Raw genomic sequence first — 15,419 nt, 5'->3', positions numbered from 1 at the left:
TAAGTCTTAAAGGAAAATAGATAGACCCACCATTAAGTATACCGAAATAATCAGGTTGAAGAGCTGAGTTGTTTTAGCCATGTCCGTCTGTCCGTCTGTCCGTCTGTCTGTTTGTATGCAAACTAGTCCCTCAATTTTTGAGATATCTTGATAAAATTTGGTGAGCAGGTGTATTTGGGTGTCCGATTAGACATTTGTCGGAACCGACCGGATCGGACCACTATAGCATATATCCTCCATACAACCGATTTTTCAGAAAAAGAGGATTTTTGTAATAGCTTACCCAATTTAACAGATTGAAGCTTCAAACTTCACCATATACTTTCGTATATTGAACATATTGTTGCCTGAAAAAATTTATGAGATCGGTCGTATATATAGTATATATCCCCCACAACCGATTGTTCAGATAAGGAACTTTTCGTAATTACTGCCCTATTTTAAGAGCTAGAGGCTTCAAATTTCAGCGAATGCTTACGTATATAGCATATATTGTTGTCTGAAAAAATCATAAAGATCGGTGGTATATATAGTATATATCTCATACAACCGATTGTTCAGATAAGAAACTTTTCGCAATTTCTACTCCATTTTAACAGCTATAAGCTTCAAATTTCACCGATTGCTTACGTATATAGCATATATTGTTGTCTGAAAAAATCATAGAAATCGGTTGTATATATAGTATATATCTCATACAACCGATTGTTCAGATAAGAAACTTTTCGCAATTTCTACCCCATTTTAACAGCTATAAGCTTCAAATTTCACTGATTGCTTACGTATATAGCATATATTGTTGTCTGAAAAAATCATAGAGATCGGTTCTATATATAGTATATATCTCATACAACCGATTGTTCAGATAAGAAACTTTTCGCAATTTCTACCCCATTTTAACAGCTAGAAGCTTCAAATTTCACCAACTGCTTACGTGTATAGCATATATTGATGTCTGAAAAAATCATTGAGATCGGTGATATACATAGTATATATCTCATACAACCGATTGTTCAGATAAGAAACTTTGCGCAATTTCTGCCCCGTTTTAACAGTTAGAAGCTTCAAATTTCACAAAATGCTTTCGTATATAGCATATATTGTTGTCTGAAAAAATCATAGAGATCGGTGGTATATATATTATATACTTCATATAAACTGTCATATTGACCCCTTTTTTACGGCTAGAAGCTTCAAGATTCATCAAATTTCATCAAATAGTTACGTTTACGTCATATATTTTTGAAATACGTGATTCGTAGCCATAGTTTTTACATGCAGACCACAAAAAACGTGAAGCTTTGCATCCTCACACAGATTACCTACCTATTTTTATACCTTTCATGAAAATGAAATGGTATATTAATTTCGTCACGAAACCGAAAATTGTAAGTCCTTAAAGGAAAATAGATAGACCCACCATTAAGTATACCGAAATAATCAGGTTGAAGAGCTGAGTTGTTTTAGCCATGTCCGTCTGTCCGTCTGTCCGTCTGTCCGTCTGTCTGTTTGTATGCAAACTAGTCCCTCAATTTTTGAGATATCTTGATAAAATTTGGTGAGCAGGTGTATTTGGGTGTCCGATTAGACATTTGTCGGAACCGACCGGATCGGACCACTATAGCATATATCCTCCATACAACCGATTTCTCAGAAAAAGAGGATTTTTGTAATATCTTACCCAATTTAACAGATTGAAGCTTCAAACTTCACCATATACTTTCGTATATTGAACATATTGTTGCCTGAAAAAATGTATGAGATCGGTCGTATATATAGTATATATCCCCCACAACCGATTGTTCAGATAAGGAACTTTTCGTAATTACTGCCCTATTTTTAGAGCTAGAGTCTTCATATTTCAGCGAATGCTTACGTATATAGCATATATTGTTGTCTGAAAAAATCATAAAGATCGGTGGTATATATAGTATATATATGGTGGTATATATAGTATATATATAGTATATATATATATATATTTTCGCAAATTTTAGCCCCATTTTAACAGCTAGAAGCTTCAAATTTCACCGAATATTTACTCATATAGCATATATTGTTGTCTGAAAAAATCATAGAGATCGGTTGTATATATAGTATATATCTCATACAACCGATTGTTCAGATAAGAAACTTTTCGCAATTTCTACCCCATTTTAACAGCTATAAGCTTCAAATTTCACCGATTGCTTACGTATATAGCATATATTGTTGTCTCAAAAAATCATAGAGATCGGTTGTATATATAGTATATATCTCATACAACCGATTGTTCAGATAAGAAACTTTTCGCAATTTCTACCCCATTTTAACAGCTAGAAGCTACAAATTTCACCAACTGCTTACGTGTATAGCATATATTGATGTCTGAAAAAATCATTGAGATCGGTGATATACATAGTATATATCTCATACAACCGATTGTTCAGATAAGAAACTTTGCGCAATTTCTGCCCCGTTTTAACAGTTAGAAGCTTCAAATTTCACAAAATGCTTTCGTATATAGCATATATTGTTGTCTGAAAAAATCATAGAGATCGGTGGTATATATATTATATACTTCATATAAACTGTCATATTGACCCCTTTTTTACGGCTAGAAGCTTCAAGATTCATCAAATTTCATCAAATAGTTACGTTTACGTCATATATTTTTGAAATACGTGATTCGTAGCCATAGTTTTTACATGCAGACCACAAAAAACGTGAAGCTTTGCATCCTCACACAGATTACCTACCTATTTTTTATTTTATATTTATCTTAAAAATCGTTTAGATATGTTCAAATTTCACCAAATGCTTACGTGTATAGCATATATTGTTGTCTGAGAAAATCATAGATACCGGTGGTATATATAGTATATATCCCATACAACCGATTGTTCAGATAAGAAACTTTGCGCAATTTCTTCCCCATTTTAACAGTTATAAGCTTCAAATTTCACCGATTGCTTACGTATATAGTATGTATTGTTGTGTCAAAAATCATAGAGATCGGTGATATATATAATATATACATGATGGTATATATAGTATATATATATAGTATATATATATTTTTTTTACGATTTCGGCCCCATTTTAACAGCTAGAAGCTTCAAATTTCACCAACTGCTTACGTGTATAGCATATATTGATGTCTGAAAAAATCATTGAGATCGGTGGTACACATAGTATATATCTCATACAACCGATTGTTCAGATAAGAAACTTTGCGCAATTTCTGCCCCATTTTAACAGTTAGAAGCTTCAAATTTCACAAAATGCTTACGTATATAGCATATATTGTTGTCTGAAAAAATCATAGAGATCGGTCGTATATATATTATATACTTCATATAAACTGTCATTTTGACCCCTTTTTTACGGCTAGAATCTTCAAAATTCATCAAATTTCATCAAATAGTTACGTTTTCGTCATATATTTTTGAAATACGTGATTCGTAGTCATAGTTTTTACACGCAGACCACAAAAAACCTGAAACTTTGCATCCTCACACAAAGTACCTACCCGTTTTTTATTTTATATTTATCTTAAAATTCGTTAAGGTATGTAGATCTGTTCACTATATATTTCTTATCTTATACATCCGATTATTCGGAGATTACGAACGGGATAAGATTATTGTTCAGCCCCATTCATGAAAGGTATGAAGTCTTCGGCACAGCCGAAGACAGTCCCGTTCTTACTTGTTTTATTTGTATAAAGCAAATGGTTGTGGAGATATCGACCAAGCTAACAAAAAACTAACCATTTTCCGGGATACCGTAACCGCTACGTTTAAGTATGCTTATAATTCAGAAAGGGATAAGAAGTATTTTTTCTTTGAACGTAGTATCAATAGGTCTTCACATTAATATGTGGTAAGACGATTTCAGTGTGTTTAGTGGGATGATAAGGCGGCCATCATGCCTGCCCATCTCGCGCTGTCGAAAGCATTTCTTACGTCTAAGCTTACACGCACGGGCAACTTGCTTGGATGTGGCATTACCTCGCTGTGCGATTACTATGCTTGTAAAGACGTCTTAATTAAAATGCATTTTCGGCCCATGAAGCCATGCTGCCTCAGTAAAAGCCCTCTTTTTTCTTCTTCAGGATTCGCAGTACGTGATTTTTGGAATCTTTCAACAGGTTTTTCGGCTGTGTCGGTCATGCATTACTTTAGGTATGCTAATGACGAATTCGGGTCCCCTTTGTTCTTACCAATTACTACAAACTGCAGCTTTTTCCATGTTACGGAAAACAAAACGTCCTCTAGAAATGCATTATACATACCCAGCAGAAACTTTAGGTGCATTTTTGCAAATTATCTTAATGGTTGGAATGCCATCTGACCCTGAGACCTTATTTTTCAAGCTTCTTACTGCAAGTTATAACTTTGCTGAAAGAAATAGTGGAGGTTCTTCAAGTGTGCTTATGTGGAAGACTCTATCTTCCCTTATTTCACGAGTGGGGAAGAATGCTTTTACTATTTTATTAATTTCAGCTGTATATAATTCTAGTCTCGTTCCTGGCTCAAAACTTTTTTATAACTATTTTTTAACCCACGCCACAAGGGTCTCTGTTGACGCCTTCTCGAAGTTTCTTCCATTTTCGCTTCTTGCTGTCAGTAATAGCGGCTTTCAGGTGCTTTCTCTCTTTCTCTTATAACTCTGCTTCAGCAGTAGCTTGTCCCGTCTGGCGCTTGCTCATATTTGCCTTAGACGTAAGCAGTTTCGTCTAAGTTCAGCTATTTCTTCTGTCCGCCGGTAAACGAATTTTTTTCGCTGTTTATTTTTGCATAGATTTGTTGCGTGCATTTTTGACATCAAGCATAGAAGCTTTAACACGATCTTCGGTTTTTGATTAGATTAGATAGTTTAGTTGACTAGTTATTTAATTGACATGTAACGAAGAAACTAACATCTCTGATTATTTTCGACCATTGTCATACTACATAGTTAGATTTTTTCAAAACAAATGAACAGATAATAATGCAGTTAGCTTATCAAAATCAAACTTTTAATTCGCTTGACGTTTGCTTCATTTCCTGATGGGAACGTATGACCAATAACAAAAAGATCTGACAGTGGACGCGTACTGTGACTGGCATCAAAAAGATTAATGCGCCTAGTTGCCATTAACACGTTGACCAAGGTGACGATGATGACGACAGCTATGACAATAATGATACCGGCTTATGACGTCTATATGACATTATCCACTAACAATACGTACAACATCGTTTGTTTAGTTAACATACAACATATACATAAATAAATAAATAAATGTAAGGCGCGATAACCTCCGAAGAGATTTTAGGCCAAGCTTCTCTTCCAATTTACGTCGTGTTCCTTTTTTTAATTTTTCCTACAAATTGGTGGGACGGGACCTACCTCTTTTATGCCGACTCCGAACGGCATCTGCTAGGCAGATGAGTTTTCCCTGAAAGCTTTTCATGGCAGATATACACTCGGAGTGCTTTCCAAATACTGCCGAGTGGCTACCCCGCTTAGACAAATTTTCTTTAATTGAAAAACTTTATCTAAAATTGTGATTTTGTTTTGCCCGAGGTGTGAACCCAGGGCATTCAGTGTGGTAGGCGGAGTACGATACCATCACACCACGGTGGCCATACACGTACTTAGGTAAATGTGTGAATACATAAATACGCGTGCTTGCTACATATATATACATATGTACGCACTTACTAAACGAACTTCAATTTGGCGTACATCAAATATGCTGACACATATTCAGGCCTGTTCTGAATTCCGATTCCGATCAATTTTTTCGGAATCGAAATGGATTGGTGTTCTCAATTTCGATTCCGACCAAAAATTATCGGTTTGAAAAGTATTGCCTCTGAGCAGTCGGAATGAAAATTAATTGGCAGATTATACACAAATGTTGCGATATTTGTCTTTCAAATAATTTTTTTTAAATTCTTCATTTTATTTGGAAGAGTTGTGTGTATTTTTTGTTTAAATTTGAGCTAAATTGGCATAATAAATCTTTCTTTAAAAACTTCTATCAAGAAATCTATTAGGCAAAAAAATCGATGCTGATCGAAATGAAGTCGACCTGTTCTGAATTCCGATCCAGCGCATTTTTACGATTCGCACGCACAATAGCAAGTATTCTTGCGTCTGCGCATCAAAAACCATATCTGCAGGCATTTTTTAATTAAAATAAATTTTTATGATACTTAAACCAAAACACAAACAAAAACAGCTGATTAAACTGGTTACCGAATCGGAATGAAAACGATTCGAAATCGACTTCGAATCGATTTTTTACAATCGGAATTGAGAACACCAAATAGAAACCGAGTCGAAATCAATGTCGTTTTACTTTTCAATCCGAGTCGGAATTCAGAACAGGCCTGATTAAACATTATACACTTTATTATTTTGTTTTATTAAGCGCACTTTCCCCAAATTTTATATTTTATAATTTATTTAATTTATAGTTTTGAACTTCGCTTTGCAAATAGAAATTAAAATAGTAGTTACAAAACTGATTCTCAATTCTTTCACTTGCAGCTCAGCTCAATCCCAATTTCTTCTCTCGCATCTAGTTGCCACACTTGATTGTTTCGAACAAAACTTGTAGTATAAATGTTTGACATAAAATTTTAAATAGAGAACTTGTAAGTTATAGAAAAGTAAAGAATCAAATCGCAAGAAGGTAATTCACCACTGGAGTAAATTTACATGTAATTCGGCAAGTTTAATTTTCGTAACATTTTAAGTTGAAACGATTCCAAAACAACTCAAACTTTTATGTTTTCGGAAAAATCAGCATTAAAAAAGGATGGTTTCTATTATCTTATTAGATTCGTTCACGTGAGTGAAAATTCGTAAAAACTTGAACAAAATGTTACTAACTTTGGAAAAATCCTGTTCGTTCAAACAAAACTTTTGCAACAAGAGGGCGCAATTTTGCATTTTGCTTGGAGGAGAAGTTGCAAAATTGTACCCGATAAATTGGTGTCCCGGTATCTCATAATTTTTTGCACAGTAAATTCAAAAAAGGGTTTTTCGTTTTGTATTGATAACTGAAAAACTAGTTGTTTGTTGTTTTCCCATTTTGTGTGTTTTTTCGATTTGGTGGTTTTCTAATTTTGGTGTTTTTTTCTTTTAATAAGTGGCACCAGCGTCATAAGTACAAAGTAGGGAGTGCAGTTGCCAGCGTAAAATTTTCTTTGAAATTTGCTCAAGTATTGGCTGTTGATCGCTGTTGAAATGGCCAGTGGTATCAGTTGTGTTAACAGAAAATTTAGCTAGATTGATTAGGAATCTGTAAATTTTACAGAATTTTGTTAACTTAAGAGCGGCAATTTCTCTTCTGTTGAAATGACTAAACTAATTTGTTCGCTTGACAAAGAACTCGGTCAAATTAACCATAATTCGATCAATTTCACCGAATCTCCGTTATGTCGAAACAACAGAACCGAGTTGTTGATTTTACTAGCACCATTTCTTTCAGTGTTTGTAACAAATCGCAGACAGATGAGTGAAAGTGAACAAATTTCGTGCAATATATTGCTTCATATTTACTTTAAGCTTATTTTAGTTTGGATGTCGTGTGATTGATGAGCGTGTTTTCATTGTGTAAAGCCAAGTTATGGTAACAACGGTTTTACATCGTTAGTATTATAATAAAAGCAAGCTAATATTGCGCGACGATAGATCGCATGGTGGGGTATTTGATCTATCTAGCTGGCCAAATGTAGAGTTTTCAAAATATTCCATTTTTTTTTTTAAATATTGTCGCAGTGCTTTTGTTTAGCTATATTTTATTAAAATAATTTGTTAAAAATAAACGATTGTAAACACACAAAGAAATGTATTTGAACAATGGCACTATTGTGAATATTTGATTATAACGAACACTGCATTACCGGCAGTTGCTAACATTCGCCAGATGGCAACACAAGCGAATGTAAGTTTTTATTAATAGATGATTGACAGGACAGCTGATTTCTGTTGATATTCCATATTAGACTTTTATATTTGTTGCGCAAGATGAGCACGGATCCGGCTAGTTTCTATAACAGAAGAAAACGTTTTTAAAGCAATTTTTGTGTTATTAAATTGAAACAAATCGAAGACAGGACGGACAAGACGATAGTTGTTTCGACTATAACTTTCAAATTTATACATATATTTACAACAGAACCGACCAAACCTGTAACTTGTCGTTTTTTAACTCTTTCCCAATTGCCTTCTGTTTCATATTTTAATACTTTCGTACCGAGCCATGAAAACAACCCCAGTGGCTTCACTGCCTACCATTCTCCACAATCCTTCTGCAGACCTGGTAGCAAATAACATATCGTTAACAACTGCAACATGTCTTAGTGCCAAGAAGGCGGAGTTTTTGATAGGGTTTTTCAAATTTGGTCTTCAAACAAACTTATGGTAGCACTAAGGACACATTCAGTCTGCGTGAGATCTTCGCCAGTTCAACCTAACCTATGCTCTGCTTTTTGTTTTTGGTATATTCTATATGAACAGGGTTTTGTATTATGCTCGTTTAAAGTGGGCGTGCAAGAAGAAGGAGAGTGCTCGTGAAATGTCTACACCCTGGGAGAAATAGTCGAACAGGGCAAATGAGAGTACAAACGCAACGCAATTTAAGGAATAGAAACGGTTTGATTTTAAAACTGTGTAAGTGAAGACCGGTACTGATTTAAATTGCGAAGATCTTCTACTAAAGTACCCTGTTTTTCTAGAAGTGGAAATATATTCAAACCCATAAGAACTTGCTCGTGGCCGTATTTCAATGCCCATTACCAAGTCTCTTTGATGAATGTTTCTCAAAGCATTTAGTTTACAATGAAGGCGATGTTTAGGAAAAATACACCCCAAAGCTTGCAGTGTGTCACATAATGAGAAAATATTTTTCGATAAGTCTACAGTATGTGCCAGGGCGCCCTTGCTGCAAGGACAAGGGTGTCATAATTCTCAGGGCCTTTAGTTTACAACGTGCGGCAGAGCGCCACGTCCAATCACATGCCAATGTTAAAAGGGCACACAATGTGTATAGAAATAGAGTGCTCTTGCTACAATGGGTATGAGAATTCTCATGCCTAAAAGCAGAGCTACAGGGTAGGGCTTTAAATAAAGATAATTTTGTGTAGGGAGCATTTGCGGTTATTTATTTGACAGTTAAAAGATTCGAGAGATAGCAAAAGGCAAGGAGAGAACGAGAACCGTTGAAATTCGTAACGATTTGGTGCAGCCAATTTTGAAAAGATTTTATGATCATCATCATTGATTTGCACTTAGCCACCTAAGCGATTTCGGCCATTGCGTAAAAAGTCATGCGATCTATCCCTTTTTTGCGACAACTAACGCCAATTGGGAGAACCCAGGAAGATCGAGTCTTCCTCTACCTGTCCCTCCCAACTCAGTGAAGCGCTCGTCATTCCTCTGCTTTCAAACTGCGGTGTTGACTAAAATACATTCTTGGCCGAGGCGCCTTCGTCCATTCGCATAACATGACCTAGCCAGCGAAGCCTTTGTGCTTTTATTCGCTGCACTGTCGTCACATCTGTTCAAAGCTCATAGAGCTCATTGTTTAACCTCCTTCGATACTCGCCGTCGGCATTACGTACAGGACCATAAATCTTCCGGATAACTTTTCTCTAGAACACTCCAAGAGCATCTCTCATTTCTTCTCGGCAAACACCGTGAATGATTCCGAGCTATACATCCGGACAAGTGTGATGAGCGAATTGTAGAGCGTGATTTTTGTTTGTCGGGAGAGGACTTTACTTTTCTTTTGACTACTCAGTCCAAAGTAGCACTTGATGGCAAGAATTATTCTCTTTGATTTCTAAGCTGTCATTATTTTTGTTGTTAGTGCTGTTTCTCATAAAGAAGAAGTTCTGCACAGTCTCGAATTTATATCCACCAACAGTGACGTGGTTGGCAAGGCGCGAATGCGCCGATTATCTCCTACATGACAGCAAGTACTTCATCTTGTCAGCAAGACCCACTTCTTAAACAGTTTTATTAGTTTCACTTGACAGGCGGCCCGTTGTGAATGAATTTTGTAATTAAAATTTAAGTAACTTCGCGATAAGCTACAATCTTAAAACTTGGAATATAGTTCAGAACTCGACGACAATGCAGTAATAAGAAAAAAACTCCGATAGTTGTGGCATGGATCGAGATATTCAAAAATACTCGTATTTGTGGTCCGATTTGGCTCATATTTGGAACAAATATTACATACAGTCCGGTAGAAGTGACATCAAGATACTTTAGGGTTCGAGGAGGGACAAGCATACGTGGCACGGAGTCGAGTAAAGTCTTTGGAAGAATTATGTATTGAGGACTAAGATTGTAACAAATTGTCAGGAAAGAGTCCTTGTAATAATGAGCTACTAAATGAACTAAATAAAATGGAAATGATATAGGATATGAAATAGATAACTAAAAACTTGAAAATAAAAATAATAAAAAAAAAAGTTAAGTTAAACGGTTTTATTGAAAACAATACAAATACTAATACTAAAAGCTGGAAAATAGGTAGGTAGGTCCTAGGTACTAACTAGTCATCACACTCCTCATCAGTCTAGGGCGTTGATCAGACAATTATATAAAAGCATTGCACGTGTGAAATTTCTAAAATGTGATGCGTGGCATAACCTGATTACGGTTCAGTTGGTCTTATTATGGCTATCAATAGCAATTTGACACGTCCAATGCTTTTATTTAATTGTCTGATCACCGCCCTAGATTGATGAGGACTAGTACCTAGGACCTACCTAATTATTTTCTGTATTTTAGTATTAATATAAGTATTGTTTTCAATACAACTGTTTAACTAAAAATTCTTTTTTTAATTTTTTTATAGGTCGTTTTAAGTTAGAAAATGAAATCTTAGAAAGGCAGGTCAATTCGTAGACCTACTCATCGCTGTTAGAAAGTGGTAATATTTTGTGTAAATTCCACATCCAAATTTTAGTTTTCATTATTTCTGTATCGAATGAGTACTCGAATTTGAGTGATGAAATTTCAAAACTTTTATACTTACTTGCTGAAAAAAAATTACCTAAAGTTGAGTTGAAGTCAAGTCAAAATATTCAATCCCCCACTATCGGAATACGTAAATTTAAAGTAGTCATATGAAAAAATTGTAGTAAGAATTTAAGCATATTTTCCAGCCCCAAATTATGAGTACCTGAAAAATTAAAAAAGGCACTCCATAATTATTGTTTTAGTAGTAAATATCGAACTACTTATATTTGGTATAGTTGGAAACCTGTAGTAAATATGCATGGACTTATTTGATATGTCCTGCAAGGATAAAGTAGTAGTGCCACTGCGCATGTACCGATTGTGTCATACTATGCTAATAACAAAAACAAATGAAATACTTCGTAAAAGGATTTTACACATTACAAATATCAGTCTTAAATTTTCTACTAAGCAATGGAGGCACACTTTTTTCACTAATTTTGAACATTGCAATTCTTAATATTTCATTGCTAATATAAATGTATAGATATATCGACGTTATTATACTTTGTGAAATATACTAAATACATATCTGTTTAAATGTAAATTTGTAAATATATATATTTTTTATCATAAAAAAAGAAATAAATGTAAAAAAGTGCCTTTGCCTTGAATACAAATGCTGTTGGAAAATTGTAGTGAATTCTGTAGTAATTGTTGCTGTACTGTCAATCAAAACGAAAATGTCTTCAAATTATCAAGAAAAACAAAAATACCAGCGACAATCATATCCAAAAGAATTACAACAGCAATCACCAATTGGTGCCCGACGTGTTCGCACAGATTTGAAAACTTCTGAAAATTTTTTCTTAACGACAACAACACCGCGTACATCACGCACCTCATCACCAATTTCAATTAGGCATGCCAATGCACAGCTGATGCACGCCACATTACAACAACACACAACTTCCCATACCTCTCATCTGTGTACTGCTGCCACACATAAATCATATTTGCCACATGCTATTGCCTCTCAGTGGCAACAAAGTTCAAGGCGAACTTCCCCAACTGTTGCTGCTGCTACACCAACAACAATACTTACAAAAACGCAAACAGCATTAACAACAACAACAATAGCGCGAGCAAAAGCAACAGATATATCAACGACAAAAGTAAATGCAGATTGCATGTGTTGGTGTCACTGTGCGACTGGAATGGCATTGTCAACTAGTGCGCCACATGCGAAGTCAACATATCTGAGGTTCGAAAATGGGGTTAAATGAATTATATGTGTGCAAAAGAATTATTTTAATTTATCTATATATTTATTAAACTATTTTATAAGCTCGAGGCCTTATCCAAATGAAACACAGTGTATATATTTAATATTTGTATTTTCGATATTACGGCTTCAGTATGAAGTCATCATCAGGAACAATTGAGTATGCTATGCAGACTGTATATGTATGATAAAAAAGTAGACCGATCAAACCTTGCGCTTTATAAATATTTATGTCTCCCGTGCCAATTTCCGTGGAATCAGCCTGCTTAATATTGCGTAGAAGGTTCTATATAGCGTAATGTGCGAAGGACTGAAGCGGATAGTCGACAAACTGATTTGAACTTATCAGTGCGGCTTCAGATCTGGTGAATTCACAACTGGCTAGATCTTCACGATGCGCCAGATTCTGGAGAATACTCACGATAAGAGAATCGACACTCGCCATATTTTCGCCGACTTTAAAGAAGCTGCTTGTATGCCGCTCTGTCTGAACTTGACTTCCCTGCATAGGTCATAAGGCCCTGCCAAATGAAGTTGAGCAACACCACAGCTCTGTAAGGACTGGGAGGGACCTCTTCGAGCAATTCAAGACCTAACGAGGCTTCAGACAAGGCGATTCCCTTCAGTGCGATTTCTTTAACATAATGATGGAGATGATAATTGTTGCAACAGAACTAAACCATAATGGTACAATCTGTTATAAGAGCGTGTAACTACTGGCGTATGCTGATGAAATTATTGGACTGAAGAACCGCGCTGTTAGTTCTGCCTTCTTGGGATCAGATGAAGAACCAAAAAAAATTGGTCTTGCTGTAAATGTAGACAAGACGAAATACATGCCGCCATCCAAGCTCTTGGTGTCATCATGCCACTTTGGCAGTCACGTCACTGTTGACGAATATTAAATGGATACTGCGACGGACCTTCCACATTCCACCTGTAGACCTGGTAGCAAAGAACATAGCATTAAAAACTGCAACCAGGCTCAGTGTTTCGGGGCAGCTTGAGCGCTGACCATGCGGCCATAGTAGTATAGCCTCATCAATCAAAGGACGAACAGACTACCTGATTCCCTATCTGCGCTTCGAGGAAGATCTTAGAGCCAAAATAGAGGTGGATGGTTGGCGCAAGGGTGCTCAAATTGCGGACGAGGCGATACATGTATTCAAGGATGGTTCCATAGTAGTGGAAGAAGTAGGATCTGCGGTATACTGTGCTGATCCAGAAATAAACAGATCCTACAAGCTGCCAGATTACTGTAGCGTTTTCCAAGTGGAAATATTAGCCGTAACCAAAGCAGTAGAACACTGGAAGAGAATATCTTAAACTGCAACCGTGTTAACTTTTATATTGACAGTCGAGCAGCACTTAAAGCAATAATCTCGCATAACATATTATCTAAATGCTTGTTGGAGTGTAAGCAGTCTCTGGAGAGAATAGGGCCAGGGAGAAGCATCCATCTGTATTGGGTCCCAGAGCATATGGGAATAGACGGGAATGAAAAAGCAGATGAACTAGCTAAAAAGGGCGCATCCCTTGAAGCTTGCTCCGTAGATATCCCTATTAAACTGGGCGAGATTAAGAGAAGGTGAGAGGTGCACACGATAGACCAAGCGGGGAAGGCGTGGGTTCAAGCACGGGGCTGTAAAGTTTCGAAGAGTATGTGTAGGTCTTAAAACCTTAGACTAATAAAGTTGCTTCTATCATTAAAAAGAGAGGACTGTAGAATCATGAGGTATTCTGACTGGACACTGCCTTCTGGCTTCACATGCCTTTAAATTAGGCTTGGTAAGTGAAAGCAGATGCCGGAAGTGCGGGTTTGAGGAGGAAACGATCGGGATCGTTTTGTGCTCGTGCCCTGCGCTTTCCAGGCTAAGGCTCCAGCTATTAGAAATAATACAGCTGTCAGATCTAGAAGCAGCAATTGCATTAAGTCCTAGAAAGCTTCTAGTATTTGCCAAGAGGATGGAGTTTTATTATAACATAGGTCCTGGTTTTTGATAGGGTTTTTCAGTTTGGTCGTTAAAATAAACATCTGTTAACACTACGGACTCATTCAGTCTATGTGAGGTCCTCATGGCCAGTTCAACCTAACTTAACCTGAAAGTCTATTTCGGATAAAGCATTTACACTAAAAACAATGTCAACTTAGAAATCGAATGGAGAACAAGTCTTGCAAACAAGTAAAGTCCTCTCGACAAACAGAAATCAGGCTCTGCAAGTCCTTCATCATACCTGTCCTGATTTATGGCTCAAAATAATTGATGGTGTCAAGAAAATATGAGGTGGCTCTTGTAGTGTTCGAGAAAAAAGTTCTACGAAAGATGTGTGGTCCTTTCCGGGATGCCAATGGCGAGTATCGGAGGAGGTATAACGAAGGGCTGTATGAGCTCTACGCAGATATGACAATAGTGCGGCGAATAAAACCCCCATACATAAGCAAAATACATATGCAAATATAGTATTTCTTAAGCAGATATAAAATAGTTACTGCCATAGAAATAATGCTCCTACCAAATCTCGTTAAATTTGGCTGATGTTGTTTTAGTGATAGGAACACTCCCCGAAGATTTTCGGGAGTGTTGTCAGTGTTGATGGTCCTTCGCTGGATATAGATCCAGTACGTTCCGCTAACAAGCATCAGTGTTTCGCTAAGAAGGTACTATCCAGACCATCTCAGGAACGAATCTCAGGACCACAGTGAACCTTCGAGGCCATGAGAAACATGGGGTCGCCAGAGCCTCGACTGCTAGTTGTAACAGGATTCGCCTCGCGTAAGTGAGGTTGAATATTGGGTTGTGGATGGTGTGAATTGCGCTTATCAAAGCCTAGATTCCCTCCAAAATGTGGTCGACCTTGATGCTAAAAAAAAGTGTGTCGAGCTTTCGTATGTCTTCAACTAGCACTAACGTCGGTATGTCCCACCTTGCTTTCGCGCATGTTTCCCCATTTATGTTGCCTAGCCTCAAAAAATCGCCCTGAACGGGCCAATCTCAATCTCTCATATAATGCCCATAAATGTTTGTGTGCTTAATAGTGTTACAAGGATGCGCAATAATACACATACATATGGTTCCATTCTGAACAAATTTTTCTTCGAGTTATGGCTCCCGAAACATAGAAAATTGCTCATAAAAGGGGTGGTGCCACGCCAATTTTTTAAAATTTGAAGTTTTTT

General features: G+C 36.6%; 1 protein-coding gene across 10 annotated transcripts in view; it reads left to right on the top strand.

Annotated features, from left to right (window-relative positions):
• LOC137252567 (serine-rich adhesin for platelets) overlaps positions 1 to 15,419 on the top strand; it is a 370,986-nt gene that overhangs the window by 321,897 nt on the left and 33,670 nt on the right. The window lies entirely within an intron of this gene.

This window comes from Eurosta solidaginis, chromosome 5, assembly GCF_040869045.1.
Source record: "Eurosta solidaginis isolate ZX-2024a chromosome 5, ASM4086904v1, whole genome shotgun sequence".
Taxonomy (NCBI): domain Eukaryota; kingdom Metazoa; phylum Arthropoda; class Insecta; order Diptera; family Tephritidae; genus Eurosta; species Eurosta solidaginis.
The sequence above is the reverse complement of the archived record's forward strand: the minus strand, read 5'-3'. Positions and strand labels throughout refer to the sequence as shown.